Raw genomic sequence first — 21,179 nt, forward strand, 5'->3', positions numbered from 1 at the left:
GGGAGAACATGCAAACTCCGCACAGAAAGGCCCTCGCTGGCCACGGGGCTCGAACCCGGACCTTCTTGCTGTGAGGCGACAGCGCTAACCACTACACCACCATGCCGCCTGAGATTTTTCTGAATGTAGAATTTGGTTCAAAGTAAAAATTCAAGTGCATTTTCATATTTATAAATCATACTGACCAAATATAACATTTCTATAGTAAAGAGAAAAATCTGAGAGAATCTTTTTATCGACAAATTAACAGTGATTCGCTGAAGGTGCAGTGAATGTCGGTGAATAATAACTCGGACGAGGTCGAGGTTTTTATTCACCGATCTTCACTGAGCCTGAGGTGGATCACTGTTTTAGAATAAATACACTGGTGATTATTTTTTAAAAATCATATTGAAAATAATTTCTTTCAAACTTCAAAAGCAGCATAAAATGTAATAAAGGCGCGGCGCAGACTTGTGTCACTTCTCTATGCCGAGTCACATAAAATCCTTTGTTTTGAAATCGATAAAATAAATTACAATTCCACCTTACCTTAGAATAGTTTTAGACCAAACTTCACAGTATCTTTAGGAACAGCATTTTCTTTCATCATTTGTAATTCTTCCTCACTTACAGTGACAAAGCGATTGGCTGCCAAGTCGCTCGAGATTATCGGTGAGAAATAGTCTGAATTTCTCGACCAATCAGCACACTTGATTTTCAATAATCACCTGTGGATTTATGCTGAAAAATTATTAACCACTTTCCACAGGGTATCTGTAAAATTACAAGACCAAAGTAAATATTAGCGGGTTTCAGGACCTGATGGCATTTCAGGTAGGGTCCTGAGAGCCTGTGCAGACCAGCTTGCACCAGTGTTCACAGGGATCTTCAACCTCTCCCTGGCTCAGGCAGTGATTCCCAGGTGCTTCAAACAGTCAATTAACTATTGTTCTGCATTCAACACAATAATCCCCTCAAATCTCTTCACAAAGTTGAAGGATCTGGGACTCAACCCATGTGTCAGTGGATCCTCAACTTCCTTTTGGATAGCCCACAGGTGGGGAAACATGTCTCCCCCAATCACCCTCGGCACTGGAGCCCCCCAGGGATGTGTTCTGAGCCCCCTGCTGTACTCTCTGTACACTTACAACTGTGTAGCCTCATCAGACTCCACCACCATCATCAAGTTTGCTGATGACACTGTTGTGGTAGGCCTGACCTCCGATAACAATGAGAAGGCCTATCTGGAAGAGGTTAAAAAACTGGAGCTCTGGTGCCAGGGCAACGACCTCCTCCTAAATGTCAGCAAGACAAAGGAGCTGATCGTGGACTCCTGCACAAAGCAGGGGAGGAACTACAAGCCCTCAACATCAACGGGACCCCAGTGGAAAGAGTGGACAGCTTTCGGTGCCTGGGCGTTCACGTCACACAAGACCTGTCATGGTCCTGCCACATCACTGCCTTGGTTAAGAAGGCCCACCAGTGTCTTTTCCATCTAAGATGTCTCAGAAAGTTCCATCTTTTGCCAAGGATGCTGAGGAACTTTTACTCCTGCACCATCGAGAACATCCTGACAGGAAATATCTCCACTTGGTTTGGGAACAGCACCAAGCAGGACAGATGGGCTCTCCAGAGAGTGGCGCAATCAGCCGAGCACATCGTCCTGACCTGGAATCTATAGGGAGGGAAAGTAATCTCATCGCCCCCTACTGGATGTGTTCCAACCTCTATGGCAAAATGAATGGGAATATCTTTTCAAAAAATTACATTTCGGGTTACACTTCAAAGTTAAGACAATGGCTTCCATATGTTGTGCATGTCGGGCAGCTCTATCGATCCTGGTGATCATACTTTATTTTTTCCACCGATTTGAATTGTTTTGAATGTTTTTTAATAAGCCGATCAAAGACTACACGGACCCGACGTCGCGTGTGTGATGTCACCGCAAGTCTAGCGCCTTTCCAAATCTGTAGCAGGTAGCGGCGGCGAGTAGCCTACATCAACATGCCGATTTGTATCGCGTGGTTGGCGGAGTATTTCTGTACCAATAAGAAATGCATCTCTCATGGGGATAACCATTACAGATCAGGGCATGTAGTCAACTGCCGCTATTCACAGGGAGAGCTGTCAGCACTCGGAAAGGCGAGTATGAAGAGCAAAACTTATCAATCCTACTGCTGACGTAATATGAGCGACTCTGACTAGACAGTTTGGTTGTAGTCCGTTTCTGACAGGTTAGGCGCAATTTCGATCTTTTAAAAGACAGCGAAATTTCACCTGATACTTTCACAGTTAGTAGATAATCCCAACATATACGACATATTTTTTGGGGGTGTACAAGTTCCACGTCATAACTTCGTGGGATTTTTTTAAAAATCGGGTCTATGGGATTTTCAATAGTATGGCTCTCGGCTTAGGAACGCTACCACTAGGGTCGCTGTGCTTCACTTTTCCTCCCTATTTACACCAAGCGGTGCCAGACCAAGGCCAGGAAGATAATGAAAGGCCTCAGCCACCCCAGCCATGGTCTCTTCTCTCTGTTGAGGTCAGGGAAGCGCTTTCGCTCCCTCAAGGCCAACACGGAGAGAATGAGGAGGAGTTTCTTCCCTCAGGCCATTCGGGCTCTTAATCAGGACAATAACAGTAACAATAAAGGACAACAATGGACAACCACTAGGTATCGTCACCACTTTACCCTCTTCCGCAGGAAGTCGGGCCATGAATTCACGTCCCCGCCCTCTCAGGCATCAGTAATTACATAACTACGTCCGGAGGCGGCAGCACGGTGGTGTAGTGGTTAGCGCTGTCGCCTCACAGCAAGAAGGTCTGGGTTCGAGCCCCGGGGCCGGCGAGGGCCTTTCTGTGCGGAGTTTGCATGTTCTCCCCGTGTCCGCGTGGGTTTCCTCCGGGTGCTCCGGTTTCCCCCACAGTCCAAAGACATGCAGGTTAGGTTAACTGGTGACTCTAAATTGACCGTAGGTGTGAATGTGAGTGTGAATGGTTGTCTGTGTCTATGTGTCAGCCCTGTGATGACCTGGCGACTTGTCCAGGGTGAACCCCGCCTTTCGCCCGTAGTCAGCTGGGATAGGCTCCAGCTCGCCTGCGACCCTGTAGAAGGATAAAGCGGCTACAGATAATGAGATGAGATGAGATTCTGTATATTCTACAGTGTATATTGTGTATATCGCAGAGCTATATAGAATTTATGCATATTGTGTATATTCTGCAGAACACTCTATCACCACATTCTTATTTTCTTTTTATTACATTCTATTTTACTCCCTATCCTTTTTTCCCACCCCCCGCTCTCCTAACGACCTACAGAGTATTGAAATAAGCATTTCACTGCATGTCGTACTCTGTATGAGACAAATAAGTTTGAATTTGAATTAACTGCATGTCTTTGGGGGAAACCGGAGCACCCTGGAGGAAACCCACGCAGACCCGAGGAGAACATGCAAACTCCGTACAGGAAGGCCCCTGTCGGCCACTGGGCTTGAACCCAGAACCTTCTTGCTGTGATGTGACGGTGCTAACCGCTACACCACCGTGCTGTGATTTAGGTATGCAGTTATTTCATCGTTTTGCTTGAACTGTTCCTTTAAACAGATATTTTGTTTCATAGCATGACACCCATGCTAACTAACCAGCTTCTCAAACATACAGGTCCTATTTTCATTCAACAGTAACTATGTTTTCCAGTTGCGCAGTTTTCCACCCCTCTGTTCGAAGCTGAAGTGGTACGTTCCTCCTCCTCTCTGTCCTCCTCCGGTCCTTGCTGCATCCTCCATCACTGAGATCCTTCATTCTCAGTTTCTCCTTGAGGACCATTTTGCGGTCTGTCTCACTGTCACTTAAAGCCCAGCTCGGAGTCTTCGATCTACTCCATCGGTACAAGGTCACAGAGGAATAAAGGAAGGACAGAAGAAGGTAGGTTGTCTTTCTGCTCTTTTTTAATGATGCTATTTACATTGGAGGTGAACGAGGAGGCCTGCGGCCTAGCAGGCTGAACTCTGTGTAACTCAGCCATTTGTGCTTTTCTTCTATCCATATGATTTATTTTTTAAGGGCTCTCTTGTTTTCTCTCACTGTCTTTGCGTTTTTATTTATTCCCTCACTAAGGCCTCACCCTCTTGTCCTCCATCAGTGCTGCGTATGACTCATGTGGTTTTACAGAGACACAGGGAGGGACAGAAGGAGAATATAACAACACCCTTCACTTATGTGGCTGTACAAGACAGCTTTGTTTCGTGTTGGGTGACATGTATCACATTGCCGTGTGCGTGTGTTTTAATCAGGGTGGCTGTCAACAGCAAAAAGGCTGACTCTGTTCTTCGTTACTAGGCTCTTTGTAACTACATTTGACCCAAGACACACGCACACACTTTCCCATGAGACGACCCCACCGGATGTTATGCTCAAAGCCTAGTAATTATCCCTTTGGCGAACATCTCAGCATGGTCACTCAAGGTTTCATGCATCAGTGCAGGATTAAACTCATACGCACTCACATGGACCGTCATGGAACCATCACTGAAAATCTTTTCCGTTAATTTCTCATCTCTCTGTGTATGTTTCTGTATTTATGCACATGTAGCTGATTTATCCTGGTGAGGGGTGTGGTGTGAGGCAGGAAGACACATCCACCTTGGAAGGGAAGGGATGCCAGTCCATCTCAGGGCAGCACACACACACACACACACACACATTCACATCGAGATTAAATTTCATGGAGCTCTGAATGGCAGGTCAGAAGAAACCGGAGAACATCCGAAACTCCACACAGAGCTCAGGATCGAACCACAGAGCCTAGAGAACGAATATATCTCCACTGAGGGTTGTTAAACACTTAAAGAGGTCCCTGGTTTTGACAACAAAGAGTAGAAGAGGATCCAACTCCGTAAGACTGGTCGTGTGAATGATGTAAAAGCTACGTCCAGTAAATTCCATCCATTTTGCACTGAGAGGGGAATATATTTAGAAATCTACCATTCACTGAAGTTGTAACATTGGACTCACTTGAAATGATTAGGCACATCGTCCATCTGAGATATTGAATGATATTAAATTCAGACACGGAATACGCTGGGCATCAGGCAGACGGCGATATCCAATCTGGCCCGCTTCTGGTTTCATAACATCACAATGAGAATAAACAAAGCCATGCTTTTAGGATGAAACTATAACCAATGTCAGTTATAAACTCTCATTGGTGCATTGAAGTGCGTCCTGCATAACTATATCTCTGTTCTTCTTCATTTCTATCCAGGACATCCAAAAGCACCCGAGAGACAAAAACACCCCCCATCCTCATGGAGTCGAAGGCTAAGAACAGCAGCGCGAAACCAGGTACCAAGACGGAGAAGAAAGAATCGGCACCTCCTCCAAAACCGAGCCCCGCTCCTGCCGAACCTGCGCCACCAGCCGAAGCGGAAAAACAAGCACAAGATGGCAACCAGGAGGGAGCGCAGGAAGGGAACGAGGCAGCAGGGGGCAGCTGTGAAACCCTGGAGAACCTGAAGCCATTCCTCATTGGTGGAGCTATCGTAGCATTTGGAGCCGTCGTGGTGGGCTTGGTCTTATTAGCCAAAAAGAAGTGACAGTGTGATGTGATTGGCCAACAGGTTCATGGGTGATTGGGTCACAACCTAGCAGCAGGGGGTGGTGTTTAAATATCATCGGGGTGGGGAGCCACCGTGCTTACTTCTCATTAAGCTTTGATTTCAGCACTAGTCATCACAGTAGTAGAAATAGTAGCAAGCTCACGTAGGCTATGTTCAGATGTGAATCCAAACAACAATGCAGTTGTTTCCCCAAAGACCAATGATGTGCTGCAGGCTATTTAACGAAATAAAAAACAAACTAGGAGACTTGAGACATAGCATACTTTCTAAAAAAAAAAAACAGGATTACAATTTATATTCTCTACCGAATCATAATGCTAGCGAGTTTATCAAGACTTCAACACGCTCGCTAACACTGCGGGTGTTCACTCGTTAAAACGCCAGTGTGTTTGGATTTTGTCACATTAAAATGAGATGATTATTATTATTATTATTATTATTATCATTGAGTCAGCGGAGTTTCCAGTCAGTCACCCTGGAAATCAGAGTCAGAGCTGTTTGATCATCAGTTCTGAAACCTTCTCCCGGGGTCGCTTGCATGAGCAGATTTCCAGCAGTGAGGGCGCAAATCCCCCGATCCACAAAGGTTACTTCCTAGCCAACATTCTATCAAAACACTGTTAGATTAAATAGCATCTCTGTAATGTTCTGTAAATATGAAATAGCAGTTGGCTGCGTAACATTTTGAACGACAAACAAACAAAAAAAAGTTTTCAAACAGCCAGAAGAAGCGAAGACCGCTCTGCACTCGCAGCTAGTCCGAGCGGATTGTGTAGTATCGTGTTCTCCGTTAGCTGAGTAACTGTATATAATGTAAAACGTAATATCAACGTTGTGTCATTTCTCGAAACAACATTAACAGGGACCTGAAATATCACGGAATATTTTCCAAAATACGTTTCATTTCCTGCATTTCGTTTCGACTCACACGAGGCGTTTCTGTGCTGCATGCTGATTGGTCTGTGAGGCTGCAGCTACACCATGCAGTTATTTTAACACCACATGCTGCAACAAACAGCCAAGTGTATTTACTGGAGTGCTCTTGATCAGATTATTCATCACTAATACCCTCTCTGCCATGTTCGATAACAAATATCGCTCTATGATCCTGAGGAAAATGGATGTTACTTATCCCTGAAATAAAGCGCAACATGTATAACCGTATTTTCGTACCTGATTGATGAAATCCACCAATTCATGGCTGCGTCCTGTCCTTTTGCTTGGTGACTGAAACCCATCCATTTCCTGGTGACCATAAAGTATTTAAAAGAAAAGAAAAGACACTAATGGAAACCCATTAGACAGTTTAATGGCGTGATGGAGAAGCAGATCACTTCTTTATGCCAAATCGATGTCAGTAAGACAACTGGACTGAAATGGTCTTCATACAAACTGCCTTTGTCTGGACATATAACCAGTTATTAAGGACAAAGACGATTTTGCGTCCCCTCAAGTGCGTATGTAATGCAATAATACAAATAGCACTCTGTAGATCAACTGATAGAGCTGTAAAGTACGACAAGATCACAAGGATAGTGTTTATAATGCTGACGCTGAGTTGTGATGAAGAATTATATGACAGATGAAATATAAAATATATACTGTACATGTTGAGAAATATTAAGTTCTGACAGACATTTTTTTCCCCTGGTTGTTTTGCGCTCTCCTGCTCCTCAACCCCCCTCCCCCCCCTCCCTCTGCTCCCTGTGTACAATAAAATCAAGATGGCTGCAATGCAGTGTGTTTCACCCACAGCAGATTTGTTTGTTTTTCAGTCTGGGCTGATGGAAAACAGTTTTATTAATCCTAGAACATGATTTCTTCTGTGATCTTTTTTTTTTTCCTTTTTGTACACAATGTGACCAAAAGTATGTGGACGCCAGACCATCACATCACCCGTATGTCTGTGATGAACATCCTGTTCCGCAATTATTCCTCCTTTACTCTCATAACAAGCTCCACTCTTCTCCTCTGGGAAGGCTTGCCACTAGGTTTTGGGGCGTGGCTGTGTGGATTTGTGTTCATTCAGTTCAGCTATGAGAGCAGTAGTGAGATCAGACTCTGATGTTGGGATGTTGAGGAGGCTCCAGTTCCAGTTCATCCCAAAGGTGTTCAGTGGGGTTGAGCTCAATCAGGGCTGTGTTCAGGACACTCCAGTTCTTCACTCCAACCTTCACACACCGGAGCTCGCTTTGTGCCCAGGAGCATCGTCATGCTGGAACAGGCTCGGGTTCCTTAAGTCCAGTAAAGGGAAATTGTAATTCTACGGTATAACACAAAGACATTCCATACAACTGTGTGCTTCAGACTTCATGGGAACAGTTTGTGGAAGAACCACATGTGTGATGGTCAGCTGTCCACAAGCTTTTTGTCATACAGTGTATCCTTGGCTCTGTTTACACTTGGTTTTAAAATGCATCTTGGACAGCACTAAATACAAATGTAAACAAACACCAAGACACATTCACTAACCACTTGCCGAGGAAGTCCAGGACGCATTTCACCACGTGTCTTTTGTAGTGTAAACATTAATGCAGGGTGGCACGGTGGTGTAGTGGTTAGCGCTGTCGCCTCACAGCAAGAAGGTCCTGGGTTCGAGCCCCGTGGCCGGCGAGGGCCTTTCTGTGCGGAGTTTGCATGTTCTCCCCGTGTCCGCGTGGGTTTCCTCCGGGTGCTCCGGTTTCCCCCACAGTCCAAAGACATGCAGGTTAGGTTAACTGGTGACTCTAAATTGACCGTAGGTGTGAATGTGAGTGTGAATGGTTGTCTGTGTCTATGTGTCAGCCCTGTGATGACCTGGCGACTTGTCCAGGGTGTACCCCGCCTTTCACCCGTAGTCAGCTGGGATAGGCTCCAGCTCGCCTGCGACCCTGTAGAACAGGATAAAGCGGCTAGAGATAATGAGAGGGGGATGAGACGTAGGCAGTAATGAAATCTGAACACAAGTGTTCGACTGGACACCTGGGAGACACAGACATGATGGACACAGGTGTAAACAGTGATGTGTCTCCCAACAGACTGCTGTTCTACATGTACATGACCAAGGAGACGCCGATGGACGCTTCTGTTTTTCTCAAATTATTACAGGATACAAGGTATAAAAAAATGACAAGATACTAGTGCATCTCAGACAATTAGAATATTGTGAAAAAGTTCATTTTTTCATAATTTAATTCAAAAAGGTAAACTTTCATATATTCTATACAGGTAAAGTGAAATATTTAAAGCCTTTTTTGCTTTAATTTTGATGATTATGGCTTATAGCTCATGAAAGTCAGAAATCCAGTATCTCAAATTATTAGAATATTTCCAAAGATCAATCAAAAAAGGATTTACAATACAGAAATGTCCAACTTCTGAAAAGTATATTCATTTATACACTCAATACTTGGTTGAAACTCCTTTACCACGGATTACTACATCAGTGGGGCGTGGCATGGAGGCGATCAGCCTGTGGCACTGCTGAGGTGTTACTGAAGCCCAGGTTGCTTTGATAGCAACCTTCAGCTCAGCTCGTGAGCGAATCTTCGGTAACGGAATTACATTTGCATCAAAATTAGGCAACATTTTTAGTTGTTGTGCACGAGAAGATGGCAAGAATTGAAGATGATATGGAGTATGGGATGCTGCTAACTCCTAACTATCTTGAGAAAAAACCCATTGAACTTTATTTTCACTAAAAGTTTCTGTGAAACTGGTCAAATATATCTTAACAGTTCCTCCTTTTTCTGCAAGCTGTACGTATTGTCTTCGATCTGTAAGCATCGTCTTTTCCAAATCACTTCTCATCAACTCTCAAACAGTCTCTGAACAAAGAAGTGTCAACAGTAACGGAATTACAAAATGGTAACAGAATTACGCTCTCTGAATTAATGCTTAAAAAAATCATATTGCTCATATGAGGACATCCCTCAGATCACTTCTGCTCTAGTGTATGGCTACTTCTGAACAACTTTAACAGCTTTTTCCCCAAACAAAAGTGTTAAAAATAAAATTCAGCGTGGCAAACTCTCGCCTTTCAATCACGAATTTGTAAAGAACAGCCTGTAACATGAAAACTGTAAATCTGACACGAGTGAATCCTTTGTCCAGTCCAGAACTCCATCCAAGTTGATCGGTTCACACAGTGAGTACCAGATTTCTCTACTTTTTATGCTGGTAAAAGATGCGAATTTGGAGTGATAATGGAATTACAGTTACCCTTCTGTTTTTCTGTCATCATGAAACATTCATGTGTGGTAGGTCACTTTCACACAAATGGTCTGTTTTATCATATATTTGTATAATCTAACCGTTCTGAGGCACTTTTAAACTGATTTGTCCTCTTAAGACAGGCCTGTGATTTGAACTACACGGCAGGGACCCACAAATCTGAAGTTGCCCTGGTGGATCATTGGGCTTTCAGGGCATTCACACTTGGTAGCCCAACGTTTTTTATGTACAGAATAAAAAAGAGACTATTTTTCATCTCATTATCTCTAGCCGCTTTATCCTGTTCTACAGGGTCACAGGCAAGCTGGAGCCTATCCCAGCTGACTACGGGCGAAAGGCGGGGTTCACCCTGGACAAGTCGCCAGGTCATCACAGGGCTGACACATAGACACAGACAACCATTCACACTCACATTCACACCTACGGTCAATTTAGAGTCACCAGTTAACCTAACCTGCATGTCTTTGGACTGTGGGGGAAACCGGAGCACCCGGAGGAAACCCACGCAGACACGGGGAGAACATGCAAACTCCACACAGAAAGGCCCTCGCCGGCCACGGGGCTCAAACCCGGACCTTCTTGCTGTGAGGCAACAGCGCTAACCACTACACCACCGTACCACCCAAAAGAGACTCATCTCATCTCATTATCTGTAGCCGCTTTATCCTGTTCTACAGGGTCGCAGGCGAGCTGGATCCTATCCCAGCTGACTACGGGCGAAAGGCGGGGTTCACCCTGGACAAGTCGCCAGGTCATCACAGGGCTGACACATAGACACAGACAACCATTCACACTCACATTCACACCTACGGTCAATTTAGAGTCACCAGTTAACCTAACCTGCATGTCTTTGGACTGTGGGGGAAACCGGAGCACCCGGAGGAAACCCACGCAGACACGGGGAGAACATGCAAACTCCACACAGAAAGGCCCTCGCCGGCCACGGGGCTCAAACCCGGACCTTCTTGCTGTGAGGCAACAGCGCTAACCACTACACCACCGTGCCACCCAAAAGAGACTCATCTCATCTCATTATCTGTAGCCGCTTTATCCTGTTCTACAGGGTCGCAGGCGAGCTGGATCCTATCCCAGCTGACTACGGGCGAAAGGCGGGGTTCACCCTGGACAAGTCGCCAGGTCATCACAGGGCTGACACATAGACACAGACAACCATTCACACTCACATTCACACCTACGCTCAATTTAGAGTCACCAGTTAACCTAACCTGCATGTCTTTGGACTGTGGGGGAAACCGGAGCACCCGGAGGAAACCCACGCGGACACGGGGAGAACATGCAAACTCCACACAGAAAGGCCCTCGCCGGCCCCGGGCTCGAACCCGGACCTTCTTGCTGTGAGGCGACAGCGCTAACCACTACACCACCGTGCCGCCCACAAGAGACTATTTAATAAAAATAATTTAGTCAATTTTTGTATTTTGTCAGGTCTGAATTTTTGAATGGTTGCCAGCCAGCAGGATGTAGTGGACTGTTTAATTGCAAAACAGTGTGGCATCAAACCTTCTTTAAGGACTGACAGTAAAGTGTTATAATTAGCACTGAAAATGAAATTTATAGAATTTCCTGAACATTTTTTCCCCAAAGCAGTACAGAATTGTTTCCAATTGAAACCTATGAGAACTATGAAAATACAGTGGTGCTTGAAAGTTTGCGAACCCTTTAGAATTTTCTATATTTCTGCATAAATATGACCTAAAACATCATCAGATTTTCACACAAGTCCTAAAAGTAGATAAAGAGAACCCAGTTAAACAAATGAGACAAAAATATTATACTTGCTCATTTATTTGTAGTCCCTCTCCTGAAGACGTCTGTGTGTGGTGGCTCTTGATACACTGACACCAGCCTCAGTCCACTCCTTGTGAAGCTCTCCCAAGTTCTTGAATCGACTTTTCTTGACAATCCTCTCAAGACTGCACTCATCCCTGTTGCTTGTGCACCTTTTCCAGCCACCCTTTTCAGCAATGACCTTTTGTGGCTTACCCTCCTTGTGGAGGGCATCAGTGATCATCTTCTGGACAACAGTCAAGTCAGCAGTCTTCCCCATGATTGTGGTTGTGTGGACTGAACTGGACCGAGAGATACACTGTGTTCATACTGTTTTACTCAAACTCAGAATGAATATTCTAACATTTTGAGATTTTAAAAAATATTTTTGTGCTCTAGGCCATAAATATTAAAATTAAAATAGAAAAATGCTTGAAACATTTTTGTCGACATGTAATGAGTCTAGAGTATATTAAATTTTCACTTTCTTAAATAACTGATGGAAAATATTGAACTTTTTCACAATATATGTTTTTTTAAAGAGCATCCAAAAAATTAATTACATTTTAAAACACTAAGACATTTAATCAGACACAATAAACTGTATTTATTTGCGAGAAGAGTTTGACCTTTCGGGAGAGGAGAAATTAGAGGAAGCGAGAGAAAGGAGGAAGACATATCAAGGATGAGGTTTAGTCACACTGCTCTGAACAGTACATTAAACATAATGGATGAGTATGCTACTGGTAGATGTGAACATTGTGGACTACAGGAAACGGTGGAGCATGTGATGTTGGATTGTCCGAGATATCACCAAGTGAGACAAACACTTAAAAGGACACTTCAGAGGAATCATATGACACTAAGTATCAGAGAGATGTTGCAGTTGAGGTCAGGATATAGGGCTATTTTCAGGTTTTTAAATGATACAGGGATTATTAGGAGAATTTAGCACAATAGTGTTAAATACAGTTGGGCGGCACGGTGGTGTAGTGGTTAGCGCTGTCGCCTCACAGCAAGAAGGTCCGGGTTCGAGCCCCGTGGCTGGCGAGGGCCTTTCTGTGCAGAGTTTGCATGTTCTCCCCGTGTCTGTGTGGGTTTCCTCCGGGTGCTCCGGTTTCCCCCACAGTCCAAAGACATGCAGGCTAGGATAATATGGGACGGCCTTGAACAAGGCACCTAACTCCCAACTGTTCCCCAGGCGCTGTGTGTGTATGGGTGTGTCTGTGTGTCTCTGTGTCTGTCTCTGTGTGTGTGTGTCTGTGTCTCTGTATGTGTGTGTCTCTGTGTGTCTGTGTCTCTGTATGTGTGTGTCTCTGTGTGTCTGTATCTCTGTATGTGTGTATCTCTGTGTGTGTGTCTGGCTGTGTCTGTCTCTGTATCTCTGTGTGTCTGTGTGTGTCTCTGTATGTGTGTGTCTCTGTGTGTCTGTATCTCTGTATGTGTGTATCTCTGTGTGTGTGTCTGGCTGTGTCTGTCTCTGTATCTCTGTGTGTCTGTGTGTGTCTCTGTATGTGTCTGTGTGTGTCTCTGTGTCTTTGTCTCTGTGTGTCTGTGTCTGTCTCTGTATATGTGTGTCTCTGTATGTGTCTGTGTGTGTCTCTGTATGTCTGTGTCTCTGTGTGTCTGTGTGTGTCTTTGTGTCTGTGTCTCTGTATGTGTGTGTTTCTGTATGTGTGTATCTCTGTGTCTGTGTCTCTGTATGTGTGTGTTTCTGTATGTGTGTATCTCTGTGTCTGTATGTCTGTGTTTCTGTATGTGTGTGTCTCTGTATGTCTGTGTCTCTGTATGTGTCTCTGTGTGTGTGTCTCTGTATGTGTCTCTGTGTGTGTGTCTCTGTGTGTGTGTCTCTGCATGTGTGTGTTTCTGTATGTGTGTGTCTCTGTATGTCTGTGTCTCTGTATGTGTGTGTTTCTGTATGTGTGTATCTCTGTGTGTGTGTCTCTGTATGTCTGTGTCTCTGTATGTGTGTCTGTGTGTGTCTCTGTATTTGTCTGTGTCTCTATATGTGTGTATCTCTCTGTGTGTGTCTCTGTATGTGTGTGTCTCTGTATCTGTCTGTGTCTCTGTATGTGTGTGTGTCTCTGTGTGTCTGTGTCTCTGTATGTGTGTCTCTGTATGTGTGTGTCTCTGTATGTGTGTGTCTCTGTATGTGTGTCTGTGTGTGTCTCTGTATGCGTGTCTGTGTGTGTCTCTGTATGTGTGTGTGTCTCTGTGTGTCTGTGTCTCTGTATGTGTGTGTGTCTCTGTATGTGTGTGTGTCTCTGTATGTGTCTGTGTCTCTGTATGTGTGTGTCTCTGTATGTGTGTCTGTGTGTGTCTCTGTATGCGTGTCTGTGTGTGTCTCTGTATGTGTGTGTGTCTCTGTGTGTCTGTGTCTCTGTATGTGTGTGTGTCTCTGTATGTGTGTGTGTCTCTGTATGTGTCTGTGTCTCTGTATGTGTGTGTCTCTGTATGTGTGTCTGTGTGTGTCTCTGTATGTGTGTGTCTCTGTATGTGTGTCTGTGTGTGTCTCTGTATGTGTGTCTGTGTGTGTCTCTGTATGTATTTTAAAGACATGCAGATTCGGTACAATGGGGCCACTGTAATTGGCGCAAGCTGTTGTGGTTTCCCATGCCATGATGTATGTACATATATATATATATATATATATATATATATATATATATATATATATATATATATATATATATATATAATATCTTCCTATGGCAAAAAGCTAAATAATAAATAAATAAATATGTCTGTGTCTCTGTATGTGTGTCTGTGTGTGTCTCTGTGTGTGTGTGTCTGTGTGTCTCTGTATGTGTGTCTGTGTGTGTCTATGTGTCTCTGTATGTGTGTGTTCACTGCTTCAGATGGGTTAAATGCAGAGAGGAATTTCACAAGAGCGTTTCAGAAGAAGCATTCTGGTTCACACTCCAGTCCAGAAGGTGGCGGTAATGCACCGAACCGCCATAAAACAAGAAGAAAGAAGAGGAAAAGACTTCTTTGTGAGTATTCGGAACTCACATTCCACGTCCAGGAAGGACATTCTTCTTGGCATTTTACAGTTGACAAGTGTCTTAATGAAGGCAGGTTTTAAACTTTCCTTTTTATGGGTTCCAGCTCATGTAGGGGTGGAGGGGGCTGACAAATATCCCAACAGAGCGGCAAGTAGGGACAATATAGATACTGATATACAGTATAGTAGGGACAGTATAGATACTGATATACAGTATAGTAGGGACAATATAGATACTGATATACAGTATAGTAGGGACAGTATAGATACTGATATACAGTATAGTAGGGACAATATAGATACTGATATACAGTATAGTAGGGACAGTATAGATACTGATATACAGTATAGTAGGGACAGTATAGATACTGATATACAGTATAGTAGGGACAGTATAGATACTGATGTACAGTATAGTAGGGACAGTATAGATACTGATATACAGCATAGTAGGGACAATATAGATACTGATATACAGTATAGTAGGGACAGTATAGATACTGATGTACAGTATAGTAGGGACAATATAGATACTGATATACAGTATAGTAGGGACAATATAGATACTGATATACAGTATAGTAGGGACAATATAGATACTGATATACAGTATAGTAGGGACAATATAGATACTGATATACAGTATAGTAGGGACAATATAGATACTGATATACAGTATAGTAGGGACAGTATAGATACTGATGTACAGTATAGTAGGGACAATATAGATACTGATATACAGTATAGTAGGGACAGTATAGATACTGATATACAGTATAGTAGGGACAATATAGATACTGATATACAGTATAGTAGGGACAATATAGATACTGATATACAGTATAGTAGGGACAATATAGATACTGATATACAGTATAGTAGGGACAATATAGATACTGATATACAGTATAGTAGGGACAATATAGATACTGATATACAGTATAGTAGGGACAATATAGATACTGATATACAGTATAGTGGGGACAATATAGATACTGATATACAGTATAGTGGGGACAATATAGATACTGATATACAGTATAGTAGGGACAGTATAGATACTGATATACAGTATAGTAGGGACAATATAGATACTGATATACAGTATAGTAGGGACAATATAGATACTGATATACAGTATAGTAGGGACAATATAGATACTGATATACAGCATAGTAGGGACAATATAGATACTGATATACAGTATAGTAGGGACAGTATAGATACTGATATACAGTATAGTAGGGACAGTATAGATACTGATATACAGTATAGTAGGGACAGTATAGATACTGATATACAGTATAGTAGGGACAATATAGATACTGATATACAGTATAGTAGGGACAGTATAGATACTGATATACAGTATAGTAGGGACAGTATAGATACTGATATACAGTATAGTAGGGACAATATAGATACTGATATACAGTATAGTAGGGACAATATAGATACTGATATACAGTATAGTAGGGACAGTATAGATACTGATATACAGTATAGTAGGGACAGTATAGATACTGATGTACAGTATAGTAGGGACAATATAGATACTGATATACAGTATAGTAGGGACAGTATAGATACTGATATACAGTATAGTAGGGACAGTATAGATACTGATGTACAGTATAGTAGGGACAGTATAGATACTGATATACAGTATAGTAGGGGCAATATAGATACTGATATACAGTATAGTAGGGACAGTATAGATACTGATATACAGTATAGTAGGGACAATATAGATACTGATATACAGTATAGTAGGGACAGTATAGATACTGATGTACAGTATAGTAGGGACAGTATAGATACTGATATACAGCATAGTAGGGACAATATAGATACTGATATACAGTATAGTAGGGACAGTATAGATACTGATGTACAGTATAGTAGGGACAGTATAGATACTGATATACAGTATAGTAGGGACAATATAGATACTGATATACAGTATAGTAGGGACAGTATAGATACTGATATACAGTATAGTAGGGACAATATAGATACTGATATACAGTATAGTAGGGACAGTATAGATACTGATATACAGTATAGTAGGGACAGTATAGATACTGATATACAGCATAGTAGGGACAATATAGATACTGATATACAGCATAGTAGGGACAATATAGATACTGATATACAGTATAGTAGGGACAGTATAGATACTGATGTACAGCATAGTAGGGACAGTATAGATACTGATATACAGTATAGTAGGGACAGTATAGATACTGATATACAGTATAGTAGGGACAATATAGATACTGATATACAGTATAGTAGGGACAGTATAGATACTGATATACAGTATAGTAGGGACAGTATAGATACTGATGTACAGTATAGTAGGGACAGTATAGATACTGATGTACAGTATAGTAGGGACAGTATAGATACTGATATACAGTATAGTAGGGACAATATAGATACTGATATACAGTATAGTAGGGACAGTATAGATACTGATATACAGTATAGTAGGGACAATATAGATACTGATATACAGTATAGTAGGGACAGTATAGATACTGATATACAGTATAGTAGGGACAGTATAGATACTGATATACAGCATAGTAGGGACAATATAGATACTGATATACAGCATAGTAGGGACAATATAGATACTGATATACAGTATAGTAGGGACAGTATAGATACTGATGTACAGTATAGTAGGGACAGTATAGATACTGATATACAGTATAGTAGGGACAGTATAGATACTGATATACAGCATAGTAGGGACAATATAGATACTGATATACAGTATAGTAGGGACAATATAGATACTGATATACAGTATAGTGGGGACAATATAGGTATTGATATACAGTATAGTGGGGACAATATAGATACTGATATACAGTATAGTAGGGACAATATAGATACTGATATACAGTATAGTAGGGACAATATAGATACTGATATACAGTATAGTGGGGACAATATAGGTATTGATATACAGTATAGTGGGGACAATATAGATACTGATATACAGTATAGTGGGGACAATATAGGTATTGATATACAACCCCGATTCCAAAAAAGCTGGGACAAAGTACAAATTGTAAATAAAAACGGAATGCAATGATGTAGAAGTTTCAAAATTCCATATTTTATTCAGAATAGAACATAGATGACATATCAAATGTTTAAACTGAGAAAATGTATCATTTAAAGAGAAAAATTAGGCGATTTTAAATTTCATGACAACAACACATCTCAAAAATGTTGGGACAAGGCCATGTTTACCACTGTGAGACATCCCCTTTTCTCTTTACAACAGTCTGTAAACGTCTGGGGACTGAGGAGACAAGTTGCTCAAGTTTAGGGATAGGAATGTTAACCCATTCTTGTCTAATGTAGGATTCTAGTTGCTCAACTGTCTTAGGTCTTTTTTGTCGTATCTTCTGTTTTATGATGCGCCAAATGTTTTCTGTGGGTGAAAGATCTGGACTGCAGGCTGGCCAGTTCAGTACCCGGACCCTTCTTCTACGCAGCCATGATGCTGTAATTGATGCAGTATGTGGTTTGGCATTGTCACGTTGGAAAATGCAAGGTCTTCCCTGAAAGAGACGTCGTCTGGATGGGAGCATATGTTGCTCTAGAACCTGGATATACCTTTCAGCATTGATGGTGTCTTTCCAGATGTGTAAGCTGCCCATGCCACACGCACTAATGCAACCCCATACCATCAGAGATGCAGGCTTCTGAACTGAGCGCTGATCACAACTTGGGTCGTCCTTCTCCTCTTTAGTCCGAATGACACAGCGTCCCTGATTTCCATAAAGAACTTCAAATTTTGATTCGTCTGACCACAGAACAGTTTTCCACTTTGCCACAGTCCATTTTAAATGAGCCTTGGCCCAGAGAAGACGTCTGCGCTTCTGGATCATGTTTAGATACGGCTTCTTCTTTGAACCATAGAGTTTTAGCTGGCAACGGCGGATGGCACGGTGAATTGTGTTCACAGATAATGTTCTCTGGAAATATTCCTGAGCCCATTTTGTGATTTCCAATACAGAAGCATGCCTGTATGTGATGCAGTGCCGTCTAAGGGCCCGAAGATCACGGGCACCCAGTATGGTTTTCCGGCCTTGACCCTTACACACAGAGATTCTTCCAGATTCTCTGAATCTTTTGATGATATTATGCACTGTAGATGATGATATGTTCAAACTCTTTGCAATTTTACACTGTCGAACTCCTTTCTGATATTGCTCCACTATTTGTCGGCGCAGAATTAGGGGGATTGGTGATCCTCTTCCCATCTTTTCTTCTGAGAGCCGCTGCCACTCCAAGATGCTCTTTTTATACCCAGTCATGTTAATGACCTATTGCCAATTGACCTAATGAGTTGCAATTTGGTCCTCCAGCTGTTCCTTTTTTGTACCTTTAACTTTTCCAGTCTCTTATTGCCCCTGTCCCAACTTTTTTGAGATGTGTTGCTGTCATGAAATTTCAAATGAGCCAATATTTGGCATGAAATTTCAAAATGTCTCACTTTCGACATTTGATATGTTGTCTATGTTCTATTGTGAATACAATATCAGTTTTTGAGATTTGTAAATTATTGCATTCCGGTTTTATTTGCAATTTGTAATTTGTCCCAACTTTTTTGGAATCGGGGTTGTACAGTATAGTAGGGACAATATAGATACTGATATACAGTATAGTAGGGACAGTATAGATACTGATATTCAGTATAGTAGAGACAGTATAGATACTGATATACAGTATAGTAGGGACAGTATAGATACTGATATACAGCATAGTAGGGACAATATAGATACTGATATACAGCATAGTAGGGACAATATAGATACTGATATACAGCATAGTAGGGACAATATAGATACTGATATACAGCATAGTAGGGACAATATAGATACTGATATCCAGCATAGTAGGGACAATATAGATACTGATATCCAGCATAGTAGGGACAATATAGATACTGATATACAGCATAGTAGGGACAATATAGATACTGATATACAGCATAGTAGGGACAATATAGATACTGATATCCAGCATAGTAGGGACAATATAGATACTGATATCCAGCATAGTAGGGACAATATAGATACTGATATACAGCATAGTAGGGACAATATAGATACTGATATACAGTATAGTAGGGACAGTATAGATACTGATATACAGTATAGTAGGGACAGTATAGATACTGATATACAGCATAGTAGGGACAATATAGATACTGATATACAGCATAGTAGGGACAATATAGATACTGATATACAGTATAGTAGGGACAGACAATATAGATACTGATATACTGCATAGTAGGGACAATATAGATACTGATATACAGCATAGTAGGGACAATATAGATCCTGATATACAGCATAGTAGGGACAATATAGATACTGATATACAGCATAGTAGGGACAGTATAGATACTGATATACAGTATAGTAGGGACAATATAGATACTGATATACAGTATAGTAGGGACAGACAATATAGATACTGATATACTGCATAGTAGGGACAATATAGATACTGATATACAGCATAGTAGGGACAATATAGATACTGATATACAGCATAGTAGGGACAGTATAGATACTGATATACAGTATAGTAGGGACAATATAGATACTAATATACAGCATAGTAGGACCAGTATAGATACTGATATACAGCATAGTAGGGACAATATAGATACTGATATACAGCATAGTAGGGACAGTATAGATACTTATATACAGCATAGTAGGGACAATATAGATACTGACATACAGCATAGTAGGGACAGTATAGATACTGACATACAGCATAGTAGGGACAATATAGATACTGACGTACAGCATAGTAGGGACAATATAGATACTGACGTACAGCATAGTAGGGACAATATAGATACTGACGTACAGCATAGTAGGGACAATATAGATACTGACGTACAGCATAGTAGGGACAATATAGATACTGACGTACAGCATAGTAGGGACAATATAGATACTGACGTACAGCATAGTAGGGACAATATAGATACTGACGTACAGCATAGTAGGGACAGTATAGATACTGACGTACAGCATAGTAGGGACAGTATAGATACTGACGTACAGCATAGTAGGGACAGTATAGATACTGACGTACAGCATAGTAGGGACAGTATAGATACTGACGTACAGCATAGTAGGGACAGTATAGATACTGACGTACAGCATAGTAGGGACAGTATAGATTCTGACGTACAGCATAGTAGGGACAGTATAGATACTGACGTACAGCATAGTAGGGACAGTATAGATACTGACGTACAGCATAGTAGGGACAGTATAGATACTGACGTACAGCATAGTAGGGACAGTATAGATACTGACGTACAGCATAGTAGGGACAGTATAGATACTGACGTACAGCATAGTAGGGACAGTATAGATACTGACGTACAGCATAGTAGGGACTGTATAGATACTGACGTACAGCATAGTAGGGACAGTATAGATACTGACGTACAGCATAGTAGGGACAGTATAGATACTGACGTACAGCATAGTAGGGACAGTATAGAT

This window comes from Neoarius graeffei, chromosome 15, assembly GCF_027579695.1.
Source record: "Neoarius graeffei isolate fNeoGra1 chromosome 15, fNeoGra1.pri, whole genome shotgun sequence".
Classification (NCBI taxonomy): domain Eukaryota; kingdom Metazoa; phylum Chordata; class Actinopteri; order Siluriformes; family Ariidae; genus Neoarius; species Neoarius graeffei.